Source organism: Carlito syrichta, unplaced genomic scaffold (assembly GCF_000164805.1).
Source record: "Carlito syrichta isolate Samal-C Ts95f unplaced genomic scaffold, Tarsius_syrichta-2.0.1 Scaffold287526, whole genome shotgun sequence".
Lineage (NCBI taxonomy): Eukaryota > Metazoa > Chordata > Mammalia > Primates > Tarsiidae > Carlito > Carlito syrichta.
In genome coordinates, this window is record NW_007231622.1 from 375,727 (window position 1) to 385,766 (window position 10,040).

At 38.0% G+C, this 10,040-nt stretch overlaps 1 protein-coding gene across 1 annotated transcript in view; it reads left to right on the forward strand.

Moving 5' to 3' along the window:
- Positions 1 to 10,040, forward strand: part of DIRC2 (disrupted in renal carcinoma 2) — an 86,097-nt gene that overhangs the window by 39,058 nt on the left and 36,999 nt on the right. The gene's annotated exons all lie outside the window — the stretch shown is intronic.

The following is a 10,040-nucleotide window of genomic DNA, read 5'->3' on the forward strand; positions in this document are numbered from 1 at the left end:
TCCACTCACCTCGGCCTCCCAAAATGCTGGGATTACAGGCTGAGCCACCGAGCCCAGCCTAACCTCATTTTAAAAAGTAAAAAGAAATAAGTAAAATTAATGTTAGTAGCAACTTTTATCTAACCTAACATATCTAAAATATTATCATTTTAACAGGTAATTAATATTAAAAATTAATGAGATATTTTACATGTTTTTATTTATATGAAATCTTTGATAGTGTGTATTTTATACTTACAGCTCATCTTAATTTGGACACTACATTTTCACAGAAATCAAATGGAATACTTTAGCTTTCACTAAGCTTACAGTTGAAAATGTATTCATTGAGCAGTATCTTCCATATTGCACTGTTTATCCAAGGTTAAAAATAAGTAATTGCAATTTTTCAGATTTTGAATCAACAGATTTTTTTATATCTATAGAAAGGATCTGGCTAAATGTGAAGGGTCATGCCTATAATCTCAGCACTTTGGGAGGCTGAAGCTGGAGGATTGCTTGAGGCCAGGAATTTGAGACCAGCCTGGGCAACAAAACAAGACTCACCCCCCATCACTACAAAAAAAAAAAAAAAAAGGATTTAGCTGGGCGTGGTGGCTCATACCTGTAGTCCCCACTACTCCAGAGACTGACAAAGGAAGATGGCTTGAGCCAGGAGTTGGAGGCTGCTGTGAGCCACGATCCTGCCACTGCACTCCCTCCTGGATGACAGAGTGAGACCCTGACTTGGAAGGAAGAAGGGGAGGAAGGGAAGAAAGAAGGATCTTGTCTAGGCCATTGTTTGGGGCTTAATTGAAGAGCTGACACTTCTGTAGAAGACTTTTTTTAGTCCTTTCCTCATAATTTTTAACAAATTTCCATAGCTAAAAACAATTTGTCATCTCCCTATTTAAAATAGTTTTTGTGCAAGAATTCAAACCATTTTAGAGCTGGCCAAATTGTAAATTCAGATCTGTTAATAAATGTTCATCCGGGCACAGTGGCTCATACCTGTAATCCCAGCATTTTGAGAGCCAGAGATGAGAGAATTGCCTGAGTCCAGGCATTTGAGACCAGCCTGGTCATCTTGGTGAGACCTCATCTCTGTAATAAAGCAAAAAAATTAGCCAGGCGTGGTAACACGCTCTTGTGGTTCCAGCTCCTTGAAAGGCTGAGGTGGAAGGATCACCTGAGCCCTGCAGGTCAAGGCTGTGTGGTGGCTGTGAGCATGCCACTGCACTCCCAGGGTAAGACTCCTACTCAAAATAACAACAATAATAATAATTATTATTATTTAAATGTTTGTTGGACATTTAATTCCAATTCCAGGCAACTAATTTTCTTGATTCTTTTTTTATTTGATTTTGTTTTCTTTTCTTGAGAAGAAACTTCTTATAAAATTCTCTAAGAGCCGGGCTCGGTGGCTCAGCCTGTAATCCCAGCACTTTGGGAGGCTGAGGTGAGTGGATTACCTGAGCCCATGGGTTCAAGACCCGCCTGGGCAACTTGGTGAGACCTCACCTCTACAATAAATCATAAACTAGCCTGGTGTGGTAGCGCTCGCCTGTAGTTCCAGCTACTTGGAAGGCTGAGGCAGAAGGATTGCTGGAGCCCAGCAGGTGAGGCTGCAGTGGCCGGGAGCGGTCACTGCACTCCAGTCTGGGCGACAAAGTGAGACTCCAACTCAAAAAAAAAAAAAAAATTCGCTAAGTATTTGTTGAAAATGTCTCTTCATATTATTCACTTAATTATCTTATTTTTTTCCACAGCAGACATTTCTTTTTTCTCTGCTGCATCAAATTGCAGTTGTCATTTATTGTGAAATTTGTAACATGCCTTGTTCCATTTCAGTATTATTTTCTTTCTACGTGAAATATTAAAATAAGCAAATTCCAGTGTCTTATCAGTGTGTAGAAAAAGATAATTAGAACTGAATCAGTTTATTGACACCAGGAAGATCAGTGATATTTATAATACTAGAAACAACGCATGTCCCAATATACATACTATAATATCTTAATGTTGCAACTGTTAAAGTCAAATGCTTTCCATTGCTTCTATTTTTAAATTTAGATTTAAATTAGTTAAAATGAAGTTAAAAACTCAGTTCCTCAGTTGCGCTAACCACATTTCAAGTGCTGTATAACATTGTTTTTCAAACTTTTGTTGCCAGCCAACTAATTCAGTGAGTTGACCACCATTTTTTTTTAATGCAAAGTAGTATGGAATAAAACAGAATAGAAAATATTATTGTGGCATACTTAGTAAGGATTTTTTTAAGACTTGTTTCAGTATATATGTTACATATATACAGGTAGGTAACAAAATAAAAAGTAAATATCTTACTCTGAGGTACAGTGAAAAGTTTTTGTAAAGCACTTTTCTATAGCACCTAGTACATTGCCTTTCACATAACTGATTGATTGATTGATTGATTGATTTTTGAGTCAGAGTCTCACTCTATCACCCAGGCTGGAGTGTAGTGGCACACTCATGGCCACCCCAGTGTCCACTTGCTGGGCTCAGGCGATCTTTCCGCCTCAGCTTTCTAAGGCTGGAACTATAGGTGCACACTACCACACCTGGCTAATTTTTTGGTATATTGTAAAGACAAGGTCTCGCCAAGTTGCCCGAGCTAGTTTCAAACCCACAGGCTTGGGGAATCCTCTTGTCTCTGCCTCCCAAAGTGCTGGGACATTATAGATATATTTAAAATATTAGCTAAATTGAATTGTGATTAGTGGCACACATTTGTAAGATGATAGTTTTCAATAATAATTTTTTAAAATGCTATTTAAATAATTATTCCATACAAAGCTAGATGCAGATGCTAGATAGAATTAGGTAAAGCTAGAGAGGCAGTTTGGAGTCATATTATGACATACTAATAATTTAGGATTATTCTGTAGGAAATGATGAGTCATTAAAGGATTTTAAGCCAATGAGTTGTGTACAAGATTGTTCTGACAAGAAAAAACAGTAATTTAAGATTATCACTCTGACCTGTTTTTACTTCTATTTGCCCTAGAGTCAAAAATCTTCATTCTGTCTAAGCCTTAAAGTGTAAGATATCTTTCATTCTATAAAAAGCTCTTTTCTCTAGTGCCTAACATTCCTTTGTCTCTTTGCATATGTGTTGGTAGAATTACTCTAACTATTGCCAGCTTCTACCCTCGGGCTCTCCCATGGAGGTTTATGGGCCTACCATGCCCCGTTTCCCTGGCCTACCAGTGTAATTTTCTCTGGTCTCTAAAAAACCCCTGAAATCATTGCTTCCTGGACTAATCAGAATAACTGCCCCTCTAGGTTCTAATCCCACTGTCTGGGCAGGAAAAACCATCAGTGGCTATACTCCAAGTTTTCCACTGCAATTATTTATTTACTATCCATATGATTCTCTTATCTTACTATGCTTTTGACCTGTATAACCTTTCATAAATGTTTCTCTCCCTTCATATGTGGGTTTAATGTTTGATGATGGTAGTTGTTGTTTTTGTCTTTTAGACTTCAAGAGTGGAGAGTTGAGTTAAACGTGCTTCTTACTTGGGGCACATGAGCATATCTATTTATCTCTGTTTTCATTTATTCTTTCATTTATATTTCCCATTCCTATTCCCCTCACTCCTCCCAGGACACCTCTCAAATGCTTTAATGTGCATATCTTTGTCTGTGTTCTTCTGCAACATGTGTATTATTTTTTATGCATCCCAGAAGTTCAAGACTGGCCTGGGCAGCATAGTGAGACCTCGTCTCTACAAAAAATAATCAGCTGGGTGTGGTGGCATGTGCTTGTAGCTCCACCTACTTGGGAGGCTGTGGTGAAAGGATTTGTTGAGCCCTGGGTTTGAGGCTGCAGTGAGCTGTGATCATGCCACTGCACTCCAGCCTGGGTGACAGAGTGAGATTCTAACTAAATAATAATAATCATAATCAACTTACCACCAATCTTATTTCAGCTTTACCCACTTCCCACCTTCCTGTATCATGAAACAAATCCCAAATGACATATCATTTCTTCCAGAACTATTTCAGAATGTGCAATACATGCTAAAATAAAGACTTTTAACATAAATATAATGCCATTATCTTACCTAAAAACTTTTAACAGTAATATGCTAATATCAAATCGATGTTTAAGTTTTCAGTTGTCTCATTAATTTTTTTTAAACAGTTTGTTTGAATCAGGTTGCAGTTGGTCCAAAGGCCTTATAATCTGTAGATTTCCTTTCCAGCTCTCTCTCTCTCTTTTTTCCTTGTAATTTAATTGTTGAGGAACCAGCTCTTTAGTTCCCATTGTATGGATTTTGTTTTTTGCCTCCTTGTGTGGTTTGACATGTTCTTTTTTTTTTTGGTTTCCTGTAAATTGTTGGTCACAGCTTTGTTCTGATTCAAGTTTTATTTTTGCTCTTGTCTTTGTTTTATGAGACTGCTTAACAGGTGATGCTACCTTCTTCCATTGGGAGGCTTGTGATGTCTGGATAGCTCTTTTTTTGTGATGTTAGCACTCTGTTTTCAAGATTCATCCCTGCTGCTATGTGTACACCTCATTCTTTGAACTCCCTGGTATTAATCTATCACATTTTATCTACCTACTACTCATTGTGTACCCAATTCATTGTCTCGCATTCATTGTCACCACAAACTCTACCACAGTGACATCCTCATGCACGTCACCACAAACTCTACCACAGTGACATCCTCATGCATGTCACCAAAGACTTGAGAATTTCTTTGGAAAATAGACCTTGCAACAGGTTTGCTAGGTCATGAGATATTCTAAGCATAATTTGCCAAGTAATAACTGGGCGTGGTGGCTCATGCCTGTAATCGCAGCACTTTGGGAGGCGGAGGCAAGAGAATTGCCTGAGCCCACAGGTTTGAGACCAACCTGGGCAACATGGCGAGACTTCGTCTCTTTAATAGATTTAAAAATTAACCAGGCATGGTGGTGCATACCTGTAGTTCCAGATGCTTGGAAGGCTGAGGCAGAAGAATTGCCTGACCCCAGCAGGTCGAGGCTGCTGTGGCCATGAGCCTGCTACTGCACTCCAGCCTGGGCGACAGAGTGAGATTTTAACTCAAAAAACAACAATAAAAATACCAATTTGCCAAGTATTTCCAAATTACACTAAAAAATGTCTGTACCTATCTATAATTCCATCACCAGTGGGATGTCCCCATATGCCCCTCATAGTTGGCATTATCCATCTTTCTAATTTTTCCATTCTAATAGGTATAAACTAATTTATCATTTGATTAATTTGCATTTTGTGATTAGCAGTAAGCTTGAGACTCTTATTATGTAATTGTTAGCCTTTTAGATTTCATTTACTATAAATTCCTGTTCATAGCGTCTGCCTATTTCTTCTTCTACCTTTTTTTTTTCTTTTTTTGAATTAGGATCTCTGTCACCCAAGCCGGATGGAGTACAGTGGCACAGTCACAGTTCACTGCAGCCTCAACCTCCTGGGCTCAGGTGATCCTTCTGTCTCAACCTCCCGAGTAGCTGAGACTACAGGCATTGCCTCCACGCCTGGCTAGCTTTTAATTTTCTTTTTTTTTTTTTTAGAGATGAGGTCTTGCTATATTTCCCAGGCTGGTCTCAAACTTCTGGCCTCAAGTAATCCTCCCACCTCAGCCTTCCAAACTGCTGGGATTATATGCTAGCCACCGTGCCTGGCCAGCTTCTACTTATTTCTTAATAGAAGTTGTGTTGATTTAAAAAAAAAAAAATAGTTGTTGTATTTTTCTTTTTTTTTTTTTTTTTTGAGTTGGAGTCTCACTCTGTTGCCCAGACTGGAGTGCAGTGGCCACTCCCGGCCACCACAGCCTCGACCTGCTGGGCTCCAGCAATCCTTCCTCCTCAGCCTTCCAAGTAACTGGAACTACAGGCACGTGCTACCACACCCGACTAATTTTTTGATTTTATTGTAGAGATGAGGTCTCGCCAAGTTGCCCAGGTGGGTCTTGAACCCATGGGCTCAGGCAATCCACTCACCTTGGCCTCCTAAAGCGCGGGATTACAGGCTAAGGCACCGAGCCCAGCCAGTTGTATTTTTCTTAATGATTTATTTGTTCTAGATATAAAGTTCTTGTTGATTTTTAAACTTTCAAATATCTATTCCTGTCCTGTCATACACCTGATAATTTTGTCCATGGATTCCTTAATGGTTAACTTTTTGGTTTTATCTGTCACATTTAGGTTTTCATCCCACCTAGAATCTACCTCAGTATGTGGTGTTAAGTAGTAGTAGTAGGCTCGGGAATTTTTTTTTTTTTTTCTTCTGTGAGATGAACTAGCACCATTTATTGAGCATGTCTTAGCCCTTTGATTTGTGTCCACCTTTACTGTGTACTCAGTTTCTGTGCCTTAGCTCTCCTTCATTGTTCTGTTTATCCTTAAGCCAATACTACCCTGCTTTTATTACTCTGGCCTTGCAGTTTGTCTTAATAGCTGAACTTCTTGTTTCATCTTTTTTTAAGGATTACTTAGCTTTCTGAGGACTTTTATTCTTCCTTATCAATTTGGAACATATTTCTTGAGTTTCTAGGAAAAAATACAACTGGAATTTTAATTGTGATTGCATTGATTTTATGGATTAATTTCTGGTGAATTTGATATCATAGACTGTCTATATCTTTTTAGATAGTCTTCTGTGTCCTTAGTTAGATTTAATTTTTTTTTTTTTTGTTGGGGGTCTTGGGCCTTTCTGCTTTATTCCTAGATACTTTATAGTTTTTTAAATAGCTGTTGTGAATGGTACCTAATTTTCACTACATTTTTACAAATTAAAATTAAACTTTTTACTTTGAGATCATTGTAGATTCACATACAGTTATAGGAAACAGTATAGAGCCAGATGTTGTGGCATGCACCTGTAATCTCAGCTATTTAGTAGGCTGAGGCAGAAGGATCACTAGATTCCAGGAGTTCAAGTCTGCAGTATACTGTGATCTTACCTGTGAACAGCCACTAAGCACTGCAGCCTGGGCAACATAGCAAGACTCCATCTCTCTTTTTTTTAAGGGAAAGAAATGAAAAAAAAAAGGAAAGAAAGAATCCAGAAAGATGTCATGTACTTTGTACTGTTTCTCCCAATGATAACATCTTGCAAAACTGTAGCTCAATATCACAAAGAAAAATGGACATTGGCACAGTTAAGGTACAAAACATTGCTATCACCACAAGATTCCTCCTGTTGCTCTCTTATACCCACACCTGATTCCCGCCCATTCTGCCCCTTAAGCCATTGGCAAACACCAATCTGTCCTCTAATACTATGATTTTGTCATTTCAAGAAGGTTATATAAATGGAATCATATAGTGCATATAATTTTTAGATTGGCTTTTTTTACTTAACATAATTCTCTGGAGAGTGATTCAGGTTGTTGTATGTATCAGTGGATCATTTCTTTTTATTGCTGAGTAGTATTCCATGGCATGGATGTACCACAGTTTGTTTTATTATTCGCCTGTAAAGTGATATCTGAGTTTTTTTAAATTTGGGGCAAATATAAATAAAGTCATTATACTCATTTGTATTCAAGTTTTTGTGTGAACATAAATTTTCATTTCTCTGGGTTAAATGCGCAGGAGTGCCATTGCTGGATCGTATGGTACAGGTTGAGTGTTGCTAATCTGAAATTCTCCAAAAGCCTAAACTTTTTGAGGTCCATGACACTCAAAGGAGATACTCACTTCAGCATTTCAGATTTCGGATTCTCATATTAGGGATGCTGAACCTATAAATGTAATGCAGATATTTCTAAATCTAAAAAAAAAAAATCGAAAGTACTTCTGGTCCCAAGCATCTTGCATAGGGGATATTCAACCTGTAGTAAATTGTTTAGTTAAAAGCAGAAACAAAAACAAAGCTACCAAGTTATTTTCCAGAGTGAATGTACCATTTTTCATTACTATAAGCAATGTATGAGTCATCCAGTTTCTGTGCATCCTTGCCAGACTTTAGTGCCAAACTGTTTGTAGTTTAGCTGTTTTGATAGGCATGGAGAGGTACAGTTTCTGTAGAGAACAGTTGGCAATGTCTGCTAGTTACAAATAAACATATTCTTTAGCTAGACCTACAGGCACGCGGTACCACGCTTGGCTAATTTTTGATTCATTGTAGAGACGAGGTCTCACCAAGTTGCCTGGGCTGGTTTCAAACCCGTGGGCTCAGGCAGTCCACTCACCTCAGCCTCCCAAAGTGCTGGGATTACAAGCTGAGCCACCGAGCCCGGCCCTTTTTGACATGGCAATTATACTTCAAGAAATCTATCCTGCAGTTGTACTAACACATATAAAATGACTGTTTATAAGAGCAAAAGAATAAAATTACGTATGTATATGGTTAAATAAATGTATGATACTTTGAAATAGTGGAATACTATACAATAAGAAAGAATGAGGAAGCTCTTATGTATTGATTATGGAAAGAGCTGTAAGACATATTAAGTTAAAAAAACAAGATTCAGCTAATGGTCATAATATGCTGTCATTTGTATAAAAGATTGGGGAAAGAAAAGGTATATTTGTATTGGTTTGTATATTTATGAAATATTTTGGAGCAGTTACTTAGGAAATTGATAACATTGGTTAATTGTAGGAAGAAGAAATAGGGGGAAAAGTAGACTTTTTTCCTTTTCTTTTTATAACCTGTCAGTTTTTTAAATTCTATTGCCTATTGAAATTATTTATTTACTTATTTATTACTCTTTATTTTTATTTTAGAGTTGTGGGGTACATGTGAGGATTTATTACATAAGTCAATTGCGTGCAGATGAGGGTTTGGGCTTCTAGCAAGTCCTCTCTTCCCTGGTAGTGGACATGGTACCCAATGGGTGGTTATGTGCTCCTTGTCCCCTTTGCCTCCCTCACCTCACTAGTAGGGTCCAGCATCAGTTGTTGCCACCTTTGTGCTCATGTGCCCAATGTTTAGGGCCCACTTATGAGTGAGAACGTGGCAGTATTCAGTTTTTCATTTCTGTGATATTTCACTTAGAATGATGGTCTCCAGCTGCATTCATGTTACTGCAAAGGACATACTTTTGTTCTTCTTTATGGCTGTGTAGTATTCCATCATGTACATGTACCACATTTTCTTTATCCAGTCCACTTTTGATGAGCATCTGGGTTGGTTCCATGTTTTTGTTATTGTGAGTAGTGCTGCAGTGAACATACGTGGGCAGGTTTCTTTTTGGTTGAGTGATTTATGTTCCTCTGGGTATATTCCCAGAAGTGGGATTGCTGGATTGTATGGTAGCCCAATTTTTAGTTCTTTGAGAAAACGTCCACCACTTTTTACAGAGGTTGAACTAGCATGCATTCTCACCAAGTGTAAAAGCATTCCCTTTTCTTCACAGCCTTGCCAACACCTGTTGTTTTCTGACTTTCTAATAATAGCCATCCTGCCCGATGCAATGTGGCATCTCGTAATTTTAATTTGCATTTCTCTGTTGATCAGTGAGCTAAGCATTTTTCCATATGTTTTTTGGCTGCTTGAATGTCTTCCTTTGAAAAGTGTCTGTTCGTGTCCTTTGCCAGCTTTTTAATGGGGTTGTTTTTTTCCTGTCAATTTGTTTGTGTTTCTTTATAGATCCTGGATGTTGGGCCTTTGTCGGATTCATAGCTTACAGATATTTTTCCCATTCTGTGGGTTGTCTCTTTATTCTCTTGATGGTTTCTTTTTGCTGTGCAAAATTTTTTTAACTTAATATGGTCCCACCTGTTAATCTTAGCTTGCTGCATTTGCTTTTGAAGACTTGGCCATGAATATAGACTTTAATAATAAAACAAAAATGAAAACTATTGTCTGAAAATAATAAAATTTGCAACTTATACATTTTCTTTAATCTTTGCTTTTTCTTTCTACATTGTTCATAAGGAAAAACAGTAATTTATTCTTTCAAATAAGAGCTTTTTCAATAAACTGAAGTACATACTCATTTAATGAAATAATATTGATTAGCCGGGCTCGGTGGCTCAGCCTATAATCCCGCGCCTTTGGGAGGCCGAGGTGAGTGGATTGCCTGAGCCCGCGGGTTCGAGATCCACCTGGGCA